Source organism: Herpailurus yagouaroundi, unplaced genomic scaffold, assembly GCF_014898765.1.
Source record: "Herpailurus yagouaroundi ecotype Mexico unplaced genomic scaffold, PumYag 28, whole genome shotgun sequence".
NCBI lineage: Eukaryota > Metazoa > Chordata > Mammalia > Carnivora > Felidae > Herpailurus > Herpailurus yagouaroundi.
In genome coordinates, this window is record NW_024412376.1 from 35,076,691 (window position 1) to 35,104,311 (window position 27,621).

The following is a 27,621-nucleotide window of genomic DNA, read 5'->3' on the forward strand; positions in this document are numbered from 1 at the left end:
TTTTATTTTATTTTATTTTATTTTATTTTATTTTATTTTATTTTATTTTATTTTATTTTATATTTGAGATACTGATGTTTATTTTATTTATTAAATATAATTTATTATCAAATTGGTTTCCATACAACACTCAGTGCTCATCCCAACAGGTGCCCTCCTCAATGCCCATCACCTACTTTGCCCTCTGCCCCACCCTCCATCAACCTTCAGTTTGTTCTCAGTATTTAAGAGTCTCTTATAGTTTGCCTCCCTCCCTCTCTGTAACGTTTTTTTTCCCCTTCCCCTCCCCTGTGGTCTTCTGTTAAGTTTCTCAGGATCCACATATGAGTGAAAACATATGGTATCTGTCTTTCTCTGCTTAACTTATTTCGCTTAGCATAATACCCTCCAGTTTCATCCACATTGCTGCAAATGGCCAGATTTCATTCTTTCTCATTGCCAAGTAGTATTCCATTGTACATATAAACCACATCAAGGCATTCCTTATTTTATCTGGTAACTCTGCTCTGGCTGTCTCAAGGGGCTTTATGAAATTCTAAGAAAATTTATTTCATTCCTTTAATTTTTGAAACTAGGCACGTAACTGCATAAAAAACGGCAACTTGCCAAGAGAGTACAGAAGATTGATGTAAAATCAAAGGAAGGATATTGGGATATTAAGTTTATTTAAAAGGCTACATTTCAGAGATCAAGGACCTTGGCTAATGTGCTTGCTGTTCTATTCCTGCCCACAACTGATGTTCTAGGGAATGGAAGATACTAAATATTTTTTGAGTGAAAGATGGCAGATATAAATGTCTCAATTTATTTTGAGAATGCAAACACTTCTCTTTTATCATCAGGAATAAAAAGCTGGTTAATCCATTCCTTTTAGTCACCTCAGCTCAAATAGCTCAAATACATACAACAGGTAATGGTGAAAGTGAAGTATATAAACTGGCTGTGGCCATAATCCAGATAGCTGGCAAGTATAGAAAAAGCGCCAATGGAGTCATTGTTTAAAAGATTTCAGATACAGGCACCTTTAACAGGAATGTGTACATTTGCATTAGAAACTCACTTGACAATAGAGATTTAGGTCCACTCTGATTTTTACATATATTTTTATGAAGGGACAATGATTTTATAGTCTACTTAAAAGGCATTCATTAAAACATATTCTAGTTATTCTTGGGATTTCGATAAAGACATGAGTCAAAGGCATTCCATGAGGTTAAAAGGAAGAAGAACCAGGAAAGTCATTCTAAGGAGAAGGAGAGGATCCAGCAATTTCTAGAGAGGAAAAAAGGAGAAAGGAGTTTTAGGAGATGAAGAGATATTCTTTAAAAATACATGGGGCACCTGGGTGGCTTAGTCATTAAGTCTCCAACTCTTGATTTTGGCTCAGGTCATGATCTCACCATAGTCGGATCAAGCCCTGCATGAAGCCCCACATCGGGCTCTGTGCTGGGCAGGAAATTGTCTCCTTCTGCCCCTTCCTCTGGCCCTCCCCCACCCCTCGTGTGTCTCTCTCTCTCAAAAAAAAAAAAATAAAATAAAAATAAAAATTAAATTAAATTAGATTAAAATAGAAATACATAAGTAAAGAAAATATATATGAATAAGGAAAAACAGAAATATGGTGATATAATGAAGTATTATACTATTTAGGTACATTAGGAAAAAGAAGATTGAAAGGCAGCTCTTGGCAAAGGCCAATTAATTCATAGAATATGTGCATCAAAATACTATAAAATAGGACTGGATTTTCTAGCCCCAAGAATGTTTAAAATATGAATACTTTTGCAAAAACTAATTATCATGTATGGAGAGCCACAGCTTATTTTAAGCACAGAATTTTCTTTGTTATGTCAAAAAGTAAAAGCTATACAGCACTGAACAACCTAATATAACTTAACCAATACAGTGAACAAAAACCTTATTTGTTCAAATCCAAATGAAAACATACTAAATGACTGAAATCAAGTTTAGAGATATAATTTTTTTTTTTTAAGCAAAAACACCTATTTTGCAGGGTTACCTTTGTCCCACTTGTTGTAATAGGCCAGACCTTCTAAGTGATATGTGAGCGAGTCACTTGGTAGATCTACCAATGGAAGAAAATTGAAAAGATATATAAAAAAATTAAAAGATGGTCATATGGAATGTGGTTGTTCTGACATGGAAGTTACATAGAACAGCTTCATTGGTCAAAATTAGATAATCCCTTCTTGGAGGAATCTTAGCACTCTAGGTTGAATACACCTCATGTTTCTTTAGACCTCTAGGAACACTACAGTATGAGGCATAAATACATATATTTGCTTTAAAAAAATCCAATTTTGTGGAGTACCTGGGTAGTTCAGTTGGTTGCATGTCTGATTCTTGATCTCGGCTCAGGTCATGATCTCACGGGTTTGTAGGATCGTGCCCCACGTTGGTCTCTGCACTGACAGTGCAGAGCCTTCTTGGGATTCTCTCTCTCTCTCTCTCTCTGTGTCTGTCTCTGTCTCTGCCCCTCCCCTGCTCAAGAAATTCCACTTATGTAAAACCTATAGTAAAAATGAGATTTAGTGACAATATTAGTTGAATTGTTAAAAAAATTTCAACTGACTAAATTTGAAGATCCAGTTGGCTTTATTCAGTGATTCATAAAGTAGGCAGCAACCCATCTAGTAAGAAGAAAGGAGCTCTGTGGGGCTATACAAAATGGAGGATTTTATAAGCAGAAAGAGGGCAGGATAAGGAAGTTAAAAGAATGGATTATTTCAGGTAAGTTACCTTCCTGTAGGGGAAGGCAGGTGTCTTATCAAGATTACCTCACCAGTAATGATCAGGACCTTCCAGACAGACTGGTTTAAAATTCCACTCCTGGGAAAAATTGAAACTGCAATTAGATTAGGAATTAAGTCTTGATTGAGCTTAGCAAAAGTGACTCCATTTTGGGCCAATTGTTTCCTTCCCTTTCTTTCCCTCTCCTTCCCATCCCTTCCCTTCCCATCCTTTCCCTTTCCTTCTTTCTTTCTACACCAACATTTTGACAGAAAAAGAAAGAATCTTGGCCCTGGGAAGGGAGGAATGTCTGTGAGGTTCACTCTGGGTTTCTGTACTCCTTCCAGTCTCCATGCTCTGCTGGTTGACTTCTATGTGTGTCCCTACTGCTTTGGTCCCAACCCAACTGCCTTGGAATGATGTGTTTTTTCATCAGAGGACAAATTTGTGGGGACAGATGTAAAACACACACTGACTCAAAATGAGTTTGAGTCCCTTAAGTGTTAACTTCAAGGGAGGCTTTGCATCCCCCACTCTGCCAGGGACTGACACTGGGCCTGACACCCCATAGTCTCAGTGTTTCTCTTCTCTGTGGTCATGAGTATCTGTGCTACTATGTAGGATTTGTGCTTGTGGGGTTTTGTTTTTGTTTTGTCCATTTTATTTTTTGTTTCAAAGTTTTAATTTAAATTCTACTTAGTTAAATATAGTGTAATATTGGTTACAGGACTAGAATTTAATGGTTCATCACTTGCATATAACACCCAGTGCTCATCGCAACAAGTGCCCTCCTTAATACCCATTGCCCATTTAGCCCATCCCCTGCCCACCTCCCCTCCAGCAACCCTAAGTTTATTCTCTATAGTTAAGAGTCTCTTATGTTTTGCCTTACCCTCTCTCTTTTTTTCCTTTTCCCCTATGTTCATCTGTTTTGTTTCTTAAATTCTGCACATGAGTAAAATCACATGGTATTTGTCTTTCTCTAACTGACTTATTTTGCTTAGCATAATACACTCTAGCTCCATCTGTGTCGTTGCAAATGGCAAGATTTCATTCTTTTGATGGCTGAGTAATATTTCATTGTGTATATATATATATATATATACACAATGAAATATTCTTTTTCCATTCATCAATTAATGGACATTTGGGCTTCTTCCATAATTTGGCTATCATTGATAATGCTGCTATAAATATTGAAGTGCATATGCCCCTTTGAATCAGTAATTTTGTATCCTTCAGATAAATACCTAGTAATGCAATTGCTGGTGTAGGGTAGTTCTACTTTTAACTTTTTGAGAAACCTCCATCCTGTTTTCTAGAGTGGCTGTACCAGTTTGCATTCCCACCAACAGTATAAGAGAGCTCTCCTTTCTCTGCATCCTCACCGATATCTGTTGTTTCCTGTGTTAAATGCAGCCACTTTGACAGGTGTGAGGTGGTAGGTCATCCTAGTTTTGATTTGTATTTCCATGATGGTGAGTGATGTTGAGTATCTTTTCATGCATCTGTTAGCCATTTGGATGTCTTCTTTGGAAAAGTGTCTGTTCAAGTTCTACCCATTTCGTAAATGGATTATTTGGTTTTTGGGTGTTGAGTTTGGTAAGTTCTTTATAGATTTTGGATATTAACCCTTTACCAGATATGTCATTTGCAAATATCTACCATTCTGTAGGCTGCTTTTAGTTTTGTTGATTGTTTCCTTCACTGTGCAGAAACTTTTTATCTTGATTAAATCCCAATAGTTCATTTCTGCTTGTTTCCCCTGCCTCCAGAGACATACGTATCTAGTAAGAGGTTGCTGCGGCCAAGGTCAAAGAGGTTGCTGTGTGGTCTTCTCTAGGATTTTGATGGTTTCCTGTCTCATAGTTAGGTCTTTCATCCATTTTGAATTTATTTTTGTGTATGGCATAAGAGAGTGGTCCACTTTCATTCTTTTGCATGTTGCTGTCCAGTTTTCCCAACACCAATTGTTGAAAAGAATGTCTTTCTTTCCATTGGATATTCTTTCCTGCTTTGTTGAAGATTCCCTGACCATATAGTTGTGGGTCTATTTCTAGGTTTTCTATTCTGTTCCATTGACTTACGTGTCTGTTTTTGTACCAGTACCATACTGTCTTGATAATTACAACTTTGTAATATAACTTAAAGTCTGGAATTGTGATGCCTCCAGATTTGTTGTTCTTTTTCAAGATTACTTTGGTTATTCAGGGTCTTTTGTGGTTCCATACAAATTTTAAGATTGTTTGTTCTAGCTCTGGTGTTATTTTGATAGGGATTGCATTAAATGTGTAGATTGCTTTGGGATGTATAGACATTTTAACAATATTTGTTCTTCCAATCCATGAGCATGGAATGTTTTCCATTTCTTTGTGTTATCTTCAGTTTCTTTTATAAGTATTCTATAGTTCTCAGAGTACAGATCTTTTTGTTCTTTGGTTAAGTTTCTTCCTTGATATCTCAGTTTTTGGTGCAATTCTATATGGGATCAATTCCTTGATTTCTCTTTCTGTTGCTTCATTATTGGTGTATAGAAATGCAACAGATTTCTGTACATTGATTTTGTGTCCTGCAATGTTGTTGAATTTGTGTATCAGTTTTAGCAATTTTTTGGTGAAGTCTTTCAGGTTTTCTACATAGAGTATCATGTTGTCTGCAAATAGGGAAAGTTTGACTTTTTCCTTGCTGATCTGGATGCCTTCTATTTCTTTTTGTTATCTGATTGCTGAGGCTAGGAATTCCAGTACTATGTTAAATAACAATGGTGACAATGGACATCCCTGTCTTATTCATGACTGTCGAGGAAAAGCTCTGTTTTTTCCCATTGAGGATGATATTAACTGTGGGTCTTTCGTATATGGCCATTATGATGTTAAGGTATGTTCCATCTGTCCCTAATTTGTTGAGATTTTTAATCAAGAATGGATGCTGTATTTTGTCAAATGCTTTTTTGCATCTATGGACAGGATCATATGGTTCTTATTTTTTCTTTTATTAATGTGGTGTATCACGTTGATTGATTTGCAAATATTAAATCAGCCCTGCAGCCCAGGAATAAATCCCACTTGATAATGCTGAATGATTATTTTAATGTACTGTTGAATTAGATTTGCTAGTATCTTGTTGAGAATTTTTGCATCCAAGTTCATCAGGGATATTGGCCTGTAATTGTCCTTTTTAGTAGGGTCTTTGTCTGGTTTTGGAATCAAGGTAATGCTGGCCTCATAGAATGAGTTTGGAAGTTTTCCTTCCATTTCAATTTTTTTGGAATAGTTCAAAAAAATACACATTAACTCTCTCTCTCTCTCTCTCTTCCTTCCTTCCATCCTCCCTCCCTTCCTTCCTTGTAGGCTTCATGCCCAACACAGAGCGCAGTGTGGAGCTTGAACTCATGACCCTGAGATCAAGACCTGAGCTGAGATCCCAATGGGACACTTAGCTGACTGAGCCACCCAGGTTCCCTGGTATGGGTATCAACTTTTCTTTAAATGCTTGGTAGAATTCCCCTGGGAAGCTCTCTGGCCCAGGAATTTTGTTTGTTGGAAGATTTTTGATTACTGGTTCAATTTCTTTGCTGGTTATGAGTCTGTTCATATTTTCTATTTCTTCCTGTTTCAGTTTTGGTAGCTTATATGTTTCTGGGAATGTATCCATTTTTCCCAGATTGCCCCATTTGCTGGCATATAATTTTTTATAATATTCTCTTATAATTTGTTTGTATCTCTGTGGTGTTGGTTGTGATCTCTCCTCTTTCATTTGTGATTTTATTTGTGTCCTTTCTTTTTTTTTTTTTAATTTTTCAGTGTTTATATATTTTGGAGAGAGAAAGAGAGACAGAGCACAAGTGTGGGAGGGGCAGAGAGAGGAAGACACAGAACCCGAAGCAAGCTCCAGGCTCTGAGCTGTCAGCACACAGCCTGATGCATGGCTCGAACTCACAAACTGTAAATTTATGACCTGAACCAAAGTCAGCTGCTTAACCGACTGAGCCACCCAGGCGCCCCTCTTTTCTTTTTGATAAGGCTGCCTAGGGCTTTTCAAATTTATTAATTATTTCAAAGAATCAGCTCCCAGTTTCACTGATGTGTTCTACCGGGTTTTTTGTTCTATATCATTTATTTCTGCTCTAATCTTTATTATTTCCCTTCTTCTGCTGGCCTTAGGCTTTATTTGGTATTTCTTTGCTAGTGTCTTTAGGTGTAAGGTTAGGCTGTACATTTGAGACTTTTCTTGCTTCTTGAGGTAGGTCTGTATTGCTATCTACTTCCCTCTTAAGACCTCTTTTGCTGCATCCCAAAGGTTTTGGACTGGGCCTATTGTTTCTTTTTATCAAGATATTCACACCATTCTAAATGAATGTACCTGCATAATTTGTTAGAAAACTAAAGATCTACAGCCTCAGTTAGCAAGTGGAAAGCAGAATATTTCAGAATTTTTCTTTTTATGATGATGTTGTCAGACTCTAAATCCACATCTCATTTTCATGGGAAACCAAAATTTTGTAGATACTCACTAAGGTTGAACAGCATTTAATTTAATGCACGGAATCATGTAATAAATACAGTTCACCAAGATGAAGGTAAAGAATAAGCAAATCCAGTAAGACCACCTTAAAATGAATTAGTGAGAAAACCATTCCCAGCAAATGGGGGGGAAATCTTCAATTGTGAATTATCCTTAAAACAAATTTTATAAACATACAAAAATTAAAATTGGGCCAAGAAGCACATGGGTAGATATAAGGTAAACCCTTTGAATATGCAGGGAGTCCTTACTTTGCACATTTATTTTAGTTTCCTGAAACTAAATCTCTAAAAGGTGGGATGAGCTTTCCAAAACTGCCCCTCTCTTTCTAATTCAAGTGTTCTATTGGTGACGATTTTCCATGACAATGACTATCTTTTTGTGCTCTTCCTACCTTCATTAGAGTGTTAGATCTCCTCCCCTCCCTAGGACAAGATCATTTTTCTTTTTTTTAAATATTTTTAAATTTTTTTAATGTTTATTTATTTTTGAGAAAGAGACAGAGTGCAAGCAGAGGAGGAGCAGATAGAGAGGGAGACACAGAATCTGAAGCAGGTTCCAGGCTCTGAGCTGTCAGCACAGAGCCCGATGAGGGGCTCAAACTCATGAACTGTGAGATCTTGACCTGAGCTGAAGTTGGACACTCAACCAACTGAGCCACCCAGGCGCCCCAAGATCATTTTTTCTGAAAGGCTATTTCTCTAGCCTTCCACTTGTGCAAAAATATTCTTGACTTATGCAACAATAACATTTGCCTTTGCTTGGATCTCTCATCAAGAAAGAGAAGAGATGGCACAAAAACAGACACTCAGATCAATGGAACAGAATAGAGAACCCAGAAATTGACCCACAAATGTATGGCCAGCTAAACTTTGACAAAGCAGGAAAATATGTCCAATGGAATAAAGACAGTCTCTTCAGCAAGTGTGCTGGGAAAACTGGACAGGGACATGCAGAAGAATGAACCTGTATCACTTTCTTACACCATACACAAAAATGAACTCAAATTGGATGAAAGACCTAAATGTAAGACACGAAGCTGTCAAAATCCTCAAGGAGAAAACAAGCAAAAACCGCTTTGATCTTGGCCGCAGCAACTTCTTATTCAAAACACCTCTGCAGGCAAGGGAAACAAAAGCAAAAATGAACTACTGGGACCTCATCAAAATAAAAACCTTCTGCACAGTGAAGGAAACAATCAGCAAAATTAAAAGGCAACCGACGGAATGGGAGAAGATATTTGTAAACAACATATCAGATAAATGATTAGTATCCAAAATCTAGAAAGAATTTATCAAACTCAGCACCCAAAAAACAAATAATCCAGTGAAGAAATGGTCAAAAGACATGAGTAGACACTTCTCTAAAGAAGACATCCAGATGGCCAACCGACACATGAAAAAATGCTCAACATCATTCATCATCAGGGAAATACAAATCAAAACCACAATGAGATACCACCTTACACCTGTTAGAGTGGCTAACATTAACAACTTGGGCAACAACAGATGTTGGCGAGGATGTGGAGAAAGAGGATCTCTTTTGCATTGTTGGTGGGAATGCAAGCTGGTGCAGCCACTCTGGAAAACAGTATGGAGGTTCCTCAAAAAACTAAAAATAGAACTACCCTACAACCCAGCAATTGCACTAATAGACATTTATCCAAGGGATACAGGTGTGCTGTTTCAAAGGGACACATGCACCCCCATGTTTATAGCAGCACTATCAACAATAGCCCAAGTATTAAAGAGCCCAAATGTCCATCGATGGATGAATGGATAAAGAAGATGTGGTATATATATACAATGGAGTATTACTCGGCAATCAAAAAGAATTAAATCTTGCCATTTGCTACTACATGGATGGAACTGGAGGGTGTTATGCTAAGTGAAATTAGTCAGTCAGAGAAAGACAAATATCATATGACTTCACTCATGAGGACTTTAAGACACAGAACAGATGAACATAGGGGAAGGGAAGCAAAAATAATACAAAAACAGGGAGAGGGACAAAACATAAGAGACTCTTAAATATGGAGAACAGAGGGTTGCTGGAGGGGGGATGGGCTAAATGGGTAACAGGCATTAAGGAATCTACTCCTGAAATCATTGTTGCACTAGATGCTAACTAATTTCGATGTAAATTTGAAAAATAAAATTAAAAAGAAAAAAGAAAAAAAGAAAGAGAAGAGAGACCAAGTCGAATTGTAGGCTCATCATTTTCTCCATTAATCTCAGTGTACAGAAGTTCCCCCTTCATCTCTGGTTTCGCTTTCCATGGTTTCAGTTGCCTGTGGTCAACCCCAGCATCCAGCAGTAGGTGATCCTCTTTCCAACTTGTCTTCAGTAGGTCAGTAGTACCTCATGCTACTTCACAAAGTCTGTATCATTCACCTCATTGTATCTCATCACATAGCTATTTTATCATCTGATATCATCACAAGAAGGGTGAGTACAGTACAGTAAGATTTTTGAGAGAGACCACATTCACCTAACTTTTATTACAATATAGTGTTACAATTGTTCTATTTTATTATTGTTGTTAATCTCTTACTGTGCCTAATTTATAAGTTAAACTTTATCATAGGTATGTATATATAGGAAAAAACATAGTACATGTAAGTGTTCAGTACTATTCGCAGTTTCAGCCATCCACAGGGGGTTTGGAACATACCCACGGATCCCCACGGATCATATCCCCACGGATAAGAGGAGGAGCTATTATAGTCAGTATTTTTCATGAAATATACCCCCAGCTCTGCCCTGTATGTCATATCCAGGTATTTCCATGCACTGACCTCAAATAAACCACATTAGTATTTCCTGCCAAAATATCCTACATACCTGCCATATCATCTTTGTAGATACCAAAAAGAAAGAATAAGTAATGAAAAATAGAACAACAGCTTTGGCAGAAAATATCAGATAGAGAAAATGAACATACCTTTAGGTCATCACCTATCTTGGGTAAATTTGGTGAAGCCAATGTGTCCAGTGTAAAAATGAGATCTTCGTGAAGGGTTTCAACGTGTTCTTCATTAATGTGGACAGCAACCTGAAAAAAAACATTTTTAAACCAGGAAATGAGAAAAAAAGATTTTATGAAAAAGGAAGTTTGTGCTTTATAATTTAGTTTAATTGGAATATTAACTGGTCAGTTCTTTACTCCCACCTTAGAAGCTCTGTTTCTGAAGCTTTTTTGGAACTACATGGAGCATATGGTTTGTCATCTCTTAGTTTAAAAAACAACAACAAAAACCATTGAACTTTCTTCTAACTTCTCTTCTCCTCTGCTTCTGCACAAGCATTTCTCTCTCAGCAGTTTCTGCTTCTGCTTGCTGTTGGTGAAGAATGAGTGGCAATGAACTCCAACTGGTAGTCTGGGTAGACAAAGTTGAAGAAGCATAAACAAGTATGACCTTGTAGCTGACACTAAATCAAAGACTCTTTGTTTCTTCTGGATTGATGACTGATGGCTGCCTCATCAGTACAGGCTCCCTGGAAAAGCATTTCCAGCTTCCTCACCCTGTCTCAGAACTGAATCAGGTGTGAGACACACCTTTTCTCAACTGCCAGCACCTTACAAAGGAGCTTTCTGTGTCAAAAGCAATGTCAGCTTCATTTTTTTTTTTTTTTAAATCAGGGTGTGGTAAATCTGGCTCACACACCAATGTACAGCCAACTCATACTGTGACGGGAAATCTAGAATAGCATGTCTCAGACTGATTTATATGACTGCATTAGTTTACATGATTATATGAGGGTGGAGCCATGTCTTTTTCTTCTTTGTGTCCTAATGCCTAGCACAGTCAGTGCCTGCAACATACAAGCTCTCAGTAAATGTATTAAACTTAAGAGTTTTATTATTTGTTATTTTTCAAAGCTGCCCTTGCAATTACTCTTGTTCCTGTTCATGACCAATGTAAGTGCTGTGAGAACTGGAACCAAGTTTCACAGAGTAGGTAGGCAATACATATCAACTGGCATGGTATTCTGCATATATTCTGGGATAGGACTATTTTACCTTCAAGCTGTCCCATCTTAAAAAAAAAATCTTGGGGCGCCTGGGTGGCGCAGTCGGTTAAGCGTCCGACTTCAGCCAGGTCACGATCTCGCGGTCCATGAGTTCGAGCCCCGCGTCAGGCTCTGGGCTGATGGCTCAGAGCCTGGAGCCTGTTTCCGATTCTGTGTCTCCCTCTCTCTCTGCCCCTCCCCCGTTCATGCTCTGTCTCTCTCTATCCCAAAAATAAATAAACGTTGAAAAAAAAAATTAAAAAAAAAAATCTTCACTCTCCTCCCATCCTGTCCAGCCTGCTTAAAATTGCTGATTAGTTTTTCTTGCTCAAGGTTACCAAGGCAAAAATTACTAATTACACTGTGCCACTGTTATTTTAGCATACAGAGGGTTCACAGCTTGTCCATGCTTCCTGCTATTGCAAGTTCTTGGTAAAACAGATCTTTGGCAATAACAGGTTTCACTCACTTTACCAGGTGATCTGGCAAAAATAGATGCAGCCATACTGAATGTTATTACTAGGTACTTACCTGCAGGTTCTCATTCAGGATATGTTCTTTCCAAATGTTAAGAAATAAACCAAATCAGAGGCATTTGAACATTTATTCTGAAAATCTTTCAAATATTTCCAGATGGGGACCTTCACTAGCTATGAATCAGCTTATCCATTTCTCTATTTTTTATGACTCCACAGTGGCCTATGACTAGCAGATTAGTCATCTTGTCTCTTTATTAATGAGTGAAAAGGAGGATTTTTAAAATCAAATGATAAATCTGAATTGTAAATCACTTTTAAATATTAGTTTTATACTCATGCTATACACTGGCAGTTCTAGAAACTAGTTATCAATTTGTGATGGCCAAAATTTCCAGTAACTATCTGTAGATAGCGTTGACTGGTGACACTACTCACCCCTTTTCCATCATGGAACATTCTAGCATTGTCCATGACCAACAAAACTGGATCATCTCAAGTTTCAGTGATATTACAGATAATTGAGAACTTGGCCATATTGCTAAATATCAAGTTGCCCCGAGTACCACCAATGAATCCATCAATGTAAAATATTATATTGCGTTATTGTATTTTTTAAAACTCTAAGCAATTGTCTTTTCACAACAGAGGATAATTCAGGAAGGTCATGGTCCAGGTGGATTATAAGGGCAAGTCCAGAAACTCCTCTACAGAATATATTTATACTATGGCTTTTGATAAAGATGAAGTGACTCTAACAAGTGATTGTTATTTTGGGGAAGAGTAAGAGTCTCAAAGCTTCCACTTGGAGTTAAAGAAGAAAGGAAAAAGGAAAAAGAAAATTATTTAGACAGATAGTGGCTTACAAATTTCTGGAAAGAATGAAAGAATAAATTCTCTGATATAAGAAATCCAATGAATTCCATACAAGGAAGGAATGGATACATGATGAACATAACATAACATGGTGAAATTACAGAATACCAAAGACAAAAGCCAGAAAAGAGAAGACTCATTATCATTAAAGGACAGCTAAACTGACAGTTAATGTTTCAGACTTTATTTTTTAGGGCAGTTTTAGGTTCACAGTAAAATTGAGCAAAAAAAAATACAGAGTTTCTATATATCCTTTACCCCTACACATACACAGCCTTCCCACTATCAATATCCTGTACGAGAGTGGTACATTTTTAAAAATCAACAAACCTACAGTGGTTCATTATCACCAAAATCAAAATTCATAGTTTACAGTAAGGTTCACTCTTGGTGTGCACTTTATGGGTTTGCACAAATGTATAATGACATGTATCTACCATTATAGTATCATATAGAATACTAAAAATCTTCTGTGCTTCACCTATTCATCCCTACCCACCCCCACGACTCAGCCTTGGCAACCACTGATCTTTTTACTGTCTCCATAGTTTTGCCTTTGCCAAATGTCATATACTTGGTATCATAACAGTATGCAGGCCTTTCAGATTGGCTTCTTTCAGTTAGTAATATGCATTTAAGTTTCCTTCATGTGTTTTCATGGCTTGATAGCTCATTTCTTTTTAGCACTGAATACTATTTCACTGTCTGATGGACCATAGTGTACCTATCTATTTACCTATCGAAGGATATCTTTGTTGCTTCCAAGTTTCGGCAACTATGAATAAAACTGCCATAAATATCTGTGTGCAGGATGTTATGTGAACATAAGTTTTCAACCCATTTGGGTAAATATCAAGAAACACAATTGTTGAATCATATGGTAAGAGTATGCTTAGTTTGTAAGTAACTGCCAAACTGTCTTCCAAAGTGGCTGTACCATTTTGCATTCCCACCAGCAACGACACAGAGTTTCTGTTGCAGACATCCGCACCAGCATTTAGTGTGGTCAGTGTTCTGGTATCTCATTGTTTTAATTTGCATTTCCCTAATGACATATGATATTGAGCATCTTTTCATATGCTCATTGCCATTTGTTTATCTTCTTTGGTGTGGTGTTTTTTAAGGTCTTTTGGTCATATTTTAATTGGGTTGTTTGGTTTATTATTGTTGAGTTTTAATAGTTCATTGTATATTTTGGATAACAATCTTTTATCGGACAGGTATTTTGCAAATATTTCCTCTCTTAATGAAAAAAAGCATCAACAGATATAAAAGTAAAATTTCTGCAGAATGACAAAAGGCTAAATTCACAAGTTTGGAAATGTGCGTTTAAAAACACAACTTCAAAGTATGGAGAGAAAAACTGAAATAATTATAACAAGAAATTGAAAAATCTACTATTATGCTATGATATTGTAATATAGTCTCTTAGCAAATAATAGCTCAAACAGCCAAAAAGGAAAACAAAACAAATCAAATCAGTTGGAACACAGAAGATCTAGACAATATATCAGCAAATTTGAACTTGTGTGTGCATGTGTGTGTGTGTGTGCGTGTGTGTCTCTGTGTGTGTATACACATTTGCCTATTAGAGAACACACACATATATGTATCTACACTTGCCAATTAGAGAATACACATTTTTTTCAAGCATACAAGAAATGTCTAGGAGACTAACCACATACTAAGCTATAAAGTAAATCTCAACAAATTTCAAAAAAAAAAAAACCCAGTATCATTTATTATTTTTATCATAATATAATTAGATTAGAAACCAATACCAAAATAAGTAGAAACCATAAAAATTTGGAAATTTTAAAATATACAAAAAAATCCAAGTAACTCATGAGTAAAAAGGGAACATAATAAAAAAAAACATAAAATTAACATGCAGAATGTTGGCATTACAGCACTAAGAGAAGTATTTATAGCCCTAATTCATTATAAGAGAAAAGAAAAAAGATGGAAAATTAATGAGGTAAGCACTCAGCATAAGAAGTTAGGAAGAGATCAGCAAAACAGACACACAAAAAGTAGAAGTAATAAAGGCAAGAGCAGAAATTAATGAAATAAAAAGTAAATATACAATAAATAAATTAAAAACCCAGGTATTAGTCTTTGAATGAACAATAAAAATGAAAAACCACCACCACCACCACAACAAAACTTTAGCAAGGCTAGATCATGAGAAAAACCCAGAAAGGACAAAAAAATCACAACAAGGGGGCATTACTTTAGATGCAAAAGAGATTAAAATATAGAATGATTATGTAATTATTCACTCATGGTAGTAAATTTGAAAAAATACAACAACAAAGTCCTAGAAATATATGGCTAGAAAAACTAATTCGAGAAAAGAATTTAGGGGGTCGCCTGAGTGGACCAGTCAGTTAAGCATCCAACTTCAACTCATGATATCATGGTTTGTGAGTTGGAGCCCCATGTCAGGCTCTATGCTGACAGCTCAGAGCCTGCAGCCTGCTTCGGATTCTGTGTCTCCCTCTCTCTGCCCTCTCCTGCTCGGGCTCTGTCCCTCTCTCAAAAATAAATACACATTAACCAAAAAAAAAATGTTTAAAGAAAAAAAGGAAAAGAATTTAGGGGGGTCTGGGTGTCTCTGCTGGTTGGGCATCCAAGTCTTCATTTCAGCTCAGGTCATGAGCTCACGGTTTGTGGGATGAAGCCCCACATCCAGCTCTGTGCTGATGGTGCAGAACCCGTTTGGGACTCTCTTTCTCCGTCTCTCTCTCCATCTCTCTCTATAATTACATCATAAATTTCCTTTTGTATAAATCCGTATTTTCCTCATGTCTACACTTCTTAGAGCTAGAATTGTCATGAAGAGTAGCAGCTCTGTAAAACAAGGAAGCTGCTTTGTCAGTGCTTTGTAGGAATAGCACTTTATTCAAGATTCTTTGGGCCTTAATTCTAAGAAAATAAATAGAACTTCATACGAGCCAAGCAAAATAGGCTTCTCCTTTGGATTATAATGCCTTCTAACATTCTTGGGCTCTTTGTTTTTATGTTAGTGCCTGGTAGGTAACAAAAATTAACCAAAGAAAAATGGGAGAATTTCTTCCAAAAAGTAGCATGAACCTCAAATAAACTGGTTTGCTATAAAGCTTAGTAACACCAGGGAAAAAACTGGAACCACGTATCTTTCAAGATTACATGTTTTCTTGTCTTCATTGCCATTCTCAGAATGTATCTCAGTTCTCTGCAAGATGCAAAATTAATTCCTTTATGTAACTGAGCCCTTACAGTTAATATTAATGTAGCTATTTATTTTAAAAGTCTACTGCCACTTCTAAAAATGTCTGAGGGAGTTTACGTATTAGCCCATAGTTCAAAGGCATACTATTATGTTTAAATGCAAAATAAAATAGACTCTGGAAAACATAAAGAAGTTGATGCTATCAAGGACCAGTCATGTTCTGCCTTTTTTGAATGGCTTCCTACCACAAACACTACCTCTTTCCTACACCCTTAAGTAGAGGTTGTTTGTTCCTGAACTTTCCACCTAACAATAGGGGTTGGGTGGGTTTGTTCAACAGAATCAGCAGTACAATAACATTGTTAAGAGTGTGGACTATGGAGCCAAATCACCTGGATGGAAGCATGACTATGCACCTTGAGCAAGATATTAAATGTCACAGAGCCTCAGTTTCCTCACTTGTAAAATGGGGGCTAATAATAGTACTTACCTCAGAGGTGAGAATTAAATGAGCTTAGTATCTGTAAAGTACTTAGAACAGAACCTGGTGCACAGTAGGTGCTAAATAACAATTACCACTTGCCTATTCAATATTCTGCCAATCTCCTGTCAAAATTCTTCCTCTGAAACTTGTGCCTCTCAAATTTTCTATCCTCCATCACTTGCTGTTCCTCTCATCACTCTCTGATTAGTATCAGAGATTTTGGAGCATGGCCTATGATTTTTCTCTCTACCCCAAATCTGCCATAATCCTGCTGTCTTCAGAGTTCATGCGGATGGCCCTTCCAACACCCAGTGCTTTGGCTTCTTCGTCTCCAATGCCCCTCATCTCCACACAGATATCGACAACTCACCCCTTTTCCTTATTAGTACCTGCAGCTACTCCAACTGTAAGATCTTAAACCATACCATTCAACTTTCTTACCACAAACTCCCATTATCCTCATTGCCCCAATAATGCCTGCTTATCCATCAGGATTGTGACTGAAGTCTTATCCCACTCACTCCACGTGTCACGTGCTTTTTTCTGGTTTTGCTTCCATTGCCATCTTGCTTTGGTTCAGCACTGTAACCTCTTAAATAACATCTTCAGCTTCTCACTCTTCTTGCTCTTTTTTTCCTTCTGTAATACTTACCCAAAATGTGGATCAGTTCAGCGTTCTTTGCTTCTAACACCACACTAAGTAAATCACTCAACCATATGTATAGGAACCATTAACTCATGGTCTCGCTTCTCAGCCCAGCTCGCCATTCCCCTCGCGAGCCCTGCATTTCTTTGCAAACCTCCTGCTCCCCTGCTCTTCTCTCATATCAAGTCACCAAGTTCCACCTGAACCACTGCCTAAATATCTTTTGAATCTAAAAGCCCTGCTTGATTTCTTCTCTCATCATCTCTACCCATCTCTTTTACCACCTCCAAAATATTCTCCTCTCAGCTACCAAAGTAATCTTCCTAAAAATTCAAGCACCATCATGTTCCCTACATACTTAATTCCCTTCAGGAGCTCCCGACTGCTTCCTGATGGAGGACTGACCCCATAGCTTGACCCCAAGGCCCTCTGTGACTAGGCCGTGTTTACGTCTCTAAACTGCTTTCCCGATTCTTCCAGCCTGCACCTTACACACTCAGTTACTTGTCCTTCCTTGAATGTGCCATATTCTCTCAGACCTCATGCATCTCATATGCTACCTCCTTTGCAAGGATTGCCCTTTTTCTTCTTTTTCTACCTGGGTAACTCCTGTTGATCTGTTACGGTTCACTTCAAGTGTTACTTCTCGTCAACTCTGGGGTAGAGACTTCCCTGACCCTTCCTCTTCCTGAGTAGGCTGCCTGGGTGTCTCTCTTTGTTCGTCTATGTGTGTTATCTCTTTTTAAGTACTTGCCATGTTCCTGGCACCAGTAAATGGTTCATGGATTAGTGAATAAGCAACGACATCCCATTTCCATAAAATAATGGTAAAAACTACAGTAGCATTTCATTTTATACATCCATTTGGAATACAGGTTTTTAAAACTAGTGGAGTTAGTTTTGACGGGGTCAGTATTACAGAGTGACTGACACTCCAGGTAGCTGGCAACTCAAGCTCTCAAGTAACTGGCTCACCAAAACCGAGAATTTGATTGATTGCTACCACTTACTGGAAGCCCAACAATATATTAAACACCTAAGACTGTCTTTTAGCTCTTCTGGAGGCAAGAGTGGATTTAGCAGCTCTACATATCACATCCCCATATATCAACGCTTAATAGGGAAAGGTCTTTCTCTCTTGTATTTCTTTGTTAAAAAGGCAACAAAAATCCTTTTCCAGAACCCTTCCCCCATCCCTACCATCACAGTACAGTACAACCTTGGTTTGCAAAATAATTCATTCCAGAAACATGCTTGTAATCCAAAGCGCTTGTATATCAAAGAGAATTTCCCCAAAAGAAATAATGGAAACTCAGATGATTCATTCCACAACCCCAAAATATTCACTTAAAACAATTACATGGGGTACCTGGGTGGTTCAGTTGGTTAAGCCGCTGACTTCAGCTCAGGTCATGATCTCATTGCTTGAAGAAGTCTCATTGAGTTCAGGCCCCACTTCAGGCTCTGTGCTGACAGCTCAGAGCCTGGAGCCTGCTTCATATTCTCTGTCTCCCTCTCTCTCTGCCCCTCCCCTGCTTGTGCTCTGTGTCTCTCAAAAATAAATAAACATTAAAAAAATTTTTTTAAAAATTACAATACTGTAATATAATACAAAATAGTAAACAAAATACAAAATACAAAAAAACAAACAAATTAACCAGCACTTACCTTTAAAAACCTTTACGGGGGCGCCTGGGTGGCGCAGTCGGTTAAGCGTCCGACTTCAGCCAGGTCACGATCTCATGGTCCGTGAGTTCGGGCCCCGCGTCGGGCTCTGGGCTGATGGCTCAGAGCCTGGAGCCTGTCTCCGATTCTGTGTCTCCCTCTCTCTCTGCCCCTTGCCCGTTCATGCTCTGTCTCTCTCTGACCCAAAAATAAATAAACGTTGAAAAAAAAAAATGTAAAAACCTTTACGGACAAGAAAGAGGAAGCTTGTTGTGTAGGACGACTTTCATGATCACTAACAGAATCACTGCTATCTGTTGGCTCAGTGAAATTGTTTTCTTTTTGTGCAACTTTAACAAGGAAACTATCCAATGACACTTGCTTTTTCCTTCTTTTGAGGATTTCATGGAAATGTGACATTGCATTGTCATTAAACAGATTAATTACTCTCACTGCTACAGCCTTATTCAGGGGGTGCTGTTTTACAAAATTTTGCACTGTTCCCACATTTGACACATCTCCCTAATCTCATTTGAAGTGGGGGATTCCTTCACCTTTTTCTCCTCCTCCTCCTCTGCAGAGGAGATACAAACATAGACTTCTGATAAAATCTTGCAATTTCAGCCACTCACATACCTCATTCGTACTTCTCAATGATATCTTTCTTAACTTCCGCCATAATCATGTCCTTCTTCTTACTGCCTTTCTTTTCAACCTTCTTCTGCATGGGGACCATTGTATATGCTCACACAGATGTTGACTACAGTACAGCATTAACAAACTCTTGTCATGTACTGTATTTAATGTAACGGGCAATAAGGCAGCAGAGGAAAGGGTCTATATCTGCAGGCAGCCTGACCTAGAATGAAGCAAAGCATTCCTGAGCTTACTCTTGTATGGAAAAGCAAAGAACTGTCCATAGGTGCTTTGAAGTGACAAAAAATACACTAGCGCCCATTGTGAGCACCTTCCAATATTCTGAAAAATCACTCATTGCTGCCAAACACTGCAGCATGAGACAGAGCACCCAAGCATGGGAGACGATCACCCACAATCCCGCAGCGAGACAGAGAGAGAAAGAGAGAGAGAGAGAGAGAGAGAGAAGAACCATTGGCTCAGTTGTGATCATGTGACAGTCGGCATCACGTACTACTAGTATTGCAAGGCATTTCTCGTTTATCAAGTTAAAACGTATTAGAAATGTTTGCGCATCTTGTGGAACACTCACAGAACAAGTTACTCACAATCCAAGGTTTTTTCCTTCCAATCTCACGGGCCAAAGCCAGATCAAATTCCAAACCCCTAAACTGGTCACAGACATGGGAATGGGGGCATTATTTTGGCTTAGACCAATCCCATCAGGATATAACTGAGTCACCTGAAGGGAAAGGGCACTAAAACAAAATTAGAGTTATAATTAAGGATGAGGAGAGAAATGGCTGTTTGTGTAGGCAACTGGCAGTCTTTGCTAAAACGTGTGTCATCACTGAACAAATGTAGATTTAGCATTAGGCACATTATACTTTGATTCCCATCTTTGCCATTTTCTGGTCGTGTGACCTTAGGCAACCTTTCTTCCCTTTTAAGACTTAATTTGCTCATCTATATAGCATTATTGTGAAGATTAAATGAGATCACATATATAATGTTGCTAACCCACACTGAACATTCATTCATTCATTTAAAAAGATTTTTTGAACATCTACAACGTGCCAGGCATTATGTCCCAGGATATAGAAGTGAATAAGATAGACAGGATCCCTCCCTTCATATAATTTATTAGCAATAAATGTTAGTTTCAAAATTTCCTAATTTTTCTAAGAAATTCAGAAGGACTTTGATTACTTTGACAATCACTTAAAATTTTTTTTTCATGTTTATTTATTTTTGAGAGAGGAAGAGACAGAGTACAAGTGGGGTGGGGGGTGCGGAAACAGAGAAAGAGGGAGACACAGAATCCAAAGCAGGCTCCAGGCTCTGAGCTGTCAGCCCAGAGCCTGATGCGGGGCTCGAACCCACAAACCACGAGATCATGACCTGAGCCAAAGCCATATGCTTAACTGACTGAGCCACCCAGGTGCCCCATCTTGGCAATCACTTTTTAAAGAAACTCAGTGTTTTCAGGAGTACGTATGGCTTCTGAAGTTTTATATTTGATGTGTGAAGGTTCAGAAGCATTTATTTTTTCCTTTTGGTTTATTCTGTTTAATTAAAATTATCAGAGAGATTTATATTTTTATCAGTATACTGTCACTGTGAATGCTATCCTGATTCCTAGACTACAGATGATTGGTAAAATGCAATATTTTTAGAAGCGAATAACCAAGACAATATCCAATATGATCTTACAGCCCTGAGGAAAAAAAATTCAGATGCAAGAGCATGCAGTCTGTCTATCTGAGTAGTCATATACTTGGTCTAGAGTTAACAGATCCAACTCATGGGGAGGGTTAACTGTCACTCAATAGGAACAATCAGGTAATTAGGGTGACCCATTCCCCATTCACACCCATTAACAATTATAAACAGTAGAGTTGAAAAGGCTTGTAAAGACTAACCTCTCACAAAAACACTTATGTGTGAAAGTGTAATTAAGATACTGTGGTAGCAGATTAAGGAGTCTCTCTTACCTTAACCTTGTTTTGAGATACAGTAAGAAATCTGGTTGTAAAACAGGAGATCTAGAGATATGATACAAAAGAAGGGAGAATAAACATTAAGTTTACAAATCTGGGGGCCCAGAAAAGAGGGACCTCTGCTCACTTATCATGCCTGACCTACCTCTATCTAGTTTTCTTTTTTTTTTAACGTTTATTTATTTTTGAGATAGAGAGAGACAGAGCATGAACGGGGGAGGGTCAGAGAGAGAGGGAGACACAGAATCTGAAGCAGGGTCCAGGCTCTGAGCTGTCAGCACAGAGCCTGACGCGGGGCTCGAACGCACAGACCCGTAAGATCATGACCTGAGCCGAAGTCAGACGCTCAACCGACTGAGCCACCCAGGCAACCCCATCTAGTTTTCTTATTGACCATATATACTGAGCTGTTTCTTATTTGCATTTTTCTTTGATCCTACCAAGAAACTGAGATTTTTTTTTTTTTAATCAAGAAGTGTCTTTATATACATGAAAACCAAGCATTACTGAGTCATTAAAAGTTGAATTGTTTTTCTAGTACTACCTATGGATTTTCTCCAGTGCATGTCCTCATTCAGTCTCTCTTAAGACCAAATGAGTACCTAAAAGAAGTGTAGGTGGCTAGGGCACAATTACTAGATATGGACAAAGGTGAATGGGCTTTGATGTCATCTAACATTTAACTTTAATCACAAATATGAGGGTCAGAAGGAAATCTACATATCCAGTGTGGACAATGTGTCCACAAAAGTTATCAAGAGGAACACAGACATAGGGAAGGCACTGAAAGTTTGTGGACAGAATTAACCAAGAGTTGAAACTAGAGACAAAGTCTGTTATTAAATTTTATGGCATGTGAGATTAAGTTTATGAGACCAAATATCTTGGAATCCTGAGGCATTTCTACAGTGAAATATAATATTTATAGAAAAAAGTTCAAGAAACAGACATGTATAGCTCTGATGACTTATCAACATCCATGTAATCACCACCAATGTCAAGAAATGGATTGTTGCTTGCAAATGAGAAGAGTCCTTCTCCCCCTCCCAATAATTAATGTCCCCAGCAAAAGTAATCACTATCCCCACTTTGATGAAAATAATTTCCTTACTTTTCTTTCTTTTTTTTTTCTTTTAGAGAGAGCACGAGTGGGAGGGAGGGGCAGAAGGAGAGAAAGAGAATCTCACGCAGGCTCCACGCTCAGTGTGGAGCCTGACCGAGGGCTCAATATCACTGCCCTGGGATCGTGATCTGAGCCAAAATCAAGGGTTGGACACTCAATCTACTGAGCCTCCAAAGTGCCCTTTTCTTGCTTTTCTTTATAGTTCTTCCACCTAAGTTTGCATCCTCAAACACTAGTTTGTTTGGTTTTTTGGGGTTTTTTTTGCCTGCTTTTTGAACTTCATATATAAATGGAATTTATACATATTCTCTTGTTCTTTACTTATTTAATTCAACATTATATTTGTGAGGTTCACACATCTTGTTGAATGTTAGTATAATGTATTCAGTTACAAAAAGTAAATACTATACAGTAAATTTTAAATTTTCTTTTTTTTTTTGAACGTTTATTTATTTTTGGGACAGAGAGAGACAGAGCATGAACGGGGGAGGGGCAGAGAGAGAGGGAGACACAGAATCGGAAACAGGCTCCAGGCTCTGAGCCATCAGCCCAGAGCCTGACGCGGGGCTCGAACTCACGGACCGCGAGATCGTGACCTGGCTGAAGGCGGACGCTTAACCGACTGCGCCACCCAGGCGCCCCTACTATACAGTAAATTTTAGTTACTGTATAATATTCCATTGAAATAATGTACTACAACTTATTTCCCAGTTCTCTTCTTACATGTTTTAAAAGCCAAAGAAGTTTTAATCTCTTTTTCTAACTACATAGATTCTCATTATAGTGAAGATATGGACTATTGTTTTCGCTTATTAAATTGGCTAATTTAAGGGAGAGAAACAAAAAGTTTCTTAAATTCAGTGTGCTTCAGAAAAGGGGTAATTGGAGAGAGTTGATTCTGATTGGGCTGGTGGACGGTGGAAGGAGATCCAAGGAGGTTACTTTTCCCAATTTTTGCAAAGGAGAAACACTTGAGGCCATGCTCCAAACCAAATAGCTCTGTCCTCTGTCACTGAAAAAGGAGCAAGAAAAACATGGCTACATGGGCAGCGAGTATGTGCTTGATATGAAAGAGAGAAAGAGCATGTACATGTACACATGCACAAAAGGACTTCAATTCTAGTTCTTATTCCATTAATTCCTGATACTGGTTTCAATATATTTGCTGTGCGGTGGTCATGAAAGCAGAACTGTTCTAGTAATCACAGACTTGTTACAAAAAAGGGCTGCTACCTTGCACTGGACTGGGTTATTGTTCAGCAAATACTCAGCCTTCCTCCACCTCTCTCTTATAATGAAGTATATTTTCCTATCTTTGGGCTTGGCCATATGACATGCTTTGGCCACTGGGAAATCAACAGGTGTGATAGAAATAGCAGCTCTAAATATGCTTGACTGGCGGACTCATGCTCTTGTGCTCCAGTGATCTGCCAAAAAAGCAAGCCCTGGTTGGCCTCTCCCCTGGGCCCCAGAAGGAAAAATGTGGAGCAGACCTGAATCCACACCATAGCCAACCAATTCGCAACTTGGAGCAGAGCTGCCCACCCCCAGCTGAAGGTGACCAGTGCAAGAATACATGTTTGTTATTGTGAGCCACTGAGTGTTGACTACCTTGCTATTATAATGACAAAAACTGTTTTATAGCTATAGTCAGAGTTGTAAAGATCAGGCCATTATCACTCCTTAATAGTAATGGAGCTCCATTTACCTCAATCTACATTTGCTCCATAAAACCAGGGATTCAGATTTCAACACTTTTTTTTTTTTAAGTTTATTTATTTATTTTGAGGGTGGGGAGGAAGAGAGAGGAGAGAGAGAGAATACCAAGCAGGCTCCTCACTGTCAGCACGAAGCCCAATGAGGGGCTTGAACCCACAAACTGTGAGATCATGACCTGAGCTGAAGTCAGAAGTCAAGAATCGGATGCTTAACTGACTGAGCCACCCAGGTGCCCCATTTGTTTTTTTTTTTTTGTTTTTTTTTTTTTTTAAGCTCAAATACTTACTTCCCAGAGACCTATGACCAGATCCTTTTGGAATTTGAAGAAGGGGCTGGTAGGAGATGGAAATAGATAGCTTGGGGTCAGTGGAAAGGATCTAGCATCAGTTAGGAACTTTTTGAGCCTTGGCTATACCCCTTGGGAAAATGGCAGAAGAGACTACAACTGCATTCACGTAGCAGGTATGCTGTCCTGGGCTTATTCAGAGAGGTGGGAGAGGTCCTATTCTGGTGTGAAGTATACAAAGGGTTAGGGCATAGGTCAGTTATGGTTTTTAATAGCTAACTGTTGAGCTCAACAAAGCTATCCTCTAGGACAAGTATAGGTTTAGGGGTTTAATACTTCACGTACATGGAAGCATGGTAACTTTCATATCCTCCTGGTGAGACTGTAAATTGATCTAACGCTTCAGAGAACTTGGCATTAACTGGAGGTTACTTTGGAGAACAAGTACATATTAAATAATGTTGAAGAGGCTCATATTTTAACATCCAGTAATTTGTTCCTGGATGAATCTGGTAATGGATGAGACCAATGGTGCCTCACTTGAAGGGGCATTTTTGTTTATAATAGTGATAGGAGGCTTACTACCACATGTAGGGGGTGGGGATCAGGTATCCTCTATGTCCTGTAACCTGAAGGATAGTTCCATTAAAAAACAAGACAAAACAAAACAAAACAAAACAACAACAACAAAAACAAGTGTCCTGGATCCTCCATGACTTTACAAGGCCTAGTAGAGGATTCATGTAGATGAAAAGTCTGTTTATAATTACCTAAGAGTGTAACAACTTTGTTTCAGATAGAAATACCAAGTATTTTTTGGTAAGATTTTCATATATATCAACTTTCCAGGGATGCAGCTACTGGAAAAGTGAAGACTGTATTTTGTCTTGTTCAGAACCTCGTTGCTCACATCACCAATGGCAACACCACTTTTGAGTTTTGAGTTTCCAATATCACAAGATTCTATGAGTCTGCATTTGTAGGTAACTTCATTTTGTCTCCTAATATACTATAGTGTATCTGTAGCCACTGACATATTGAATACAATTATTTTATTAAAGTTTGTTTTCTTATATTTCTACTTTATTTCACAGTAAATGCATTACATTTGGTTGTTTTAAATGTGTAGATGAGTTAATTATGAATTTCATTTCAAGATAGTTAATGGGGTGATATATTGTTATATATATTTGTTAATAATAAAATACATTTATTATAAGAAGAGCACGTTGGGTCTGACAGTACTGAGAATTACTGCACTAGATAAATTCTCATATGCAACCAAAGAGATAAAAAAAAAATGTAGTATAGAACTGGTCTCCAACAGAGTAGTCACTAACCACATTAATTAAAATTAAATTAAATTAAAAATTAAGTCCCTCAGTCACATTGACATTTGAAGTGTTCAGTAGCCATATGTAGCTAGTGGCTACAGTATTGTAGAGTACAGATATTTCCATCAGTACCCAAATTTCTATTGGACAGAATTGGTTTAGAATGTTAGGGCAACAATGTTTATAATATCAAAAACTTGAAAGCAACCTATGTTTTCATTAAAAGGGGAATGGAAAAGTAACTGGAATGCTATATATAGTGATGGAAATGAACGCTTACATGTATCAACACAGATGAATCCCTCAAATAACACTGAGAAAATCAAAAGACCTAGATTTGAATGTCTTGCTTGATACATCTCTGAAGACAAGGGAAATAAAAGCAAAAAATGAACTATTGGGACCTCATCAAGATAAAAACTTCTGCACAGCAAAGGAAACAATCAACAAAACTAAAAGGCAAACAACATAATGGGAGAAGATACTTGCAAATGACATATCAGATAAAGGGTTAGTATCCAAAATCTATAAAGATTTCCAAACTCAACACCCGAAAAACAAATAATCCAGTGAAGAAATGGGCAGAAGACATGAACAGACACACACATATATATATAACATGTATGTATATATATGTGTGTGTGTGTGTGTGTGTGTGTGTGTGTGTGTGTATATATATGTATATATATATATGTATGTATATATATAAAATGGGTACTACCAAGCAATGAAAAAGAATGAAATCTTGCCATTTGCAACAACGTGGATAGAACTGGAGGGTATTATGCTAAATGAAATAAATCAGCGAGAGAAAGACAGATATCATAAGCTTTCACTCATATGTGGAATTTGAGAAACTTAACAGAAGACCATGGGGGGAAAGGAAGGGAAAAATAGTTTCAAACAGAGAGGGAGGCAAACCATAAGAGACTCTTAAATACAAAGAACAAACTGAGGGTTGATGGGGGCAGGGAAAATGGGTGATAGGCATTGAGGAGGGCACTTGTTGGGATGAGCACTGGGTGTTGTATATAAGAAATGAATCATGAGAATCTAGTCCTGAAGCCAAAAGCCCAGTGTATACACTGTATGTTAGCAAACTTGACAACAAATTATTTGTGTGTGTGTGTATATATATATATACATATAATTTTATATACACATATATAACCTTTTATATATACACACACACACACACACATGTGTGTGTGTATGTATATATATATATATATATATATATATAAAAGACGTGACATTGAACATAATAATACTATGTGTTATTTAGGGATCCATATGTAGCAAAAATATTTTTTTTTTCAACGTTTATTCATTTTTGGGACACAGAGAGACAGAGCATGAACGGGGGAGGGGCAGAGAGAGAGGGAGACACAGAATCGGAAACAGGCTCCAGGCTCTGAGCCATCAGCCCAGAGCCCGACGCGGGGCTCGAACTCACGGACCGCGAGATCGTGACCTGGCTGAAGTCGGATGCTTAACTGACTGCGCCACCCAGGCGCCCCGCAAAAATATTTTTTAAATGCATGGGAACGATAAACACCAAATTCAGGAGACCAGTTATCTCTGGCAGCAAGGGAAGAGATGCAATTGGAGAGGAGTAAAATGGGGGCTTACCTGTACTTAAAACGTTTTATTTCTTCAGATATAAGGTGGACATACAAAGATTCATTATTATTTGTATATTTTAATACAAAGAATATACATTATTTTGTGTCATTTTTGTAGATATTAAATATTGCAAAATAAAATTTAAAATGTTTTTATTTATTTATTTATTTTTTAACATTTTTAAATTTATTTTTGGGACAGAGAGAGACAGAGCATGAACGGGGGAGGGGCAGAGAGAGAGGGAGACA

The 27,621-nt window shown here is 37.9% G+C and overlaps 1 protein-coding gene across 10 annotated transcripts in view; it reads right to left on the bottom strand.

The window, feature by feature from the left end:
• The window catches only part of LRAT (lecithin retinol acyltransferase), a 122,720-nt gene that overhangs the window by 35,116 nt on the left and 59,983 nt on the right, over window positions 1–27,621 (bottom strand). For 7 of the 10 annotated variants that reach the window (XR_005789162.1, XR_005789161.1, XR_005789158.1 and 4 more), the window contains 2 exons: window positions 10,447–10,654; window positions 10,219–10,329 (listed from right to left, as the gene is read on the bottom strand). The gene's annotated coding sequence lies outside the window, so the exon portion shown is untranslated. Of the gene's footprint in view, window positions 1–10,218; window positions 10,330–10,446; window positions 10,655–18,344; window positions 18,362–19,285; window positions 19,435–21,279; window positions 21,331–27,621 lie in introns of those variants that run through there. The other 3 variants (XM_040471838.1, XM_040471830.1, XM_040471855.1) reach the window with 3 other exon arrangements.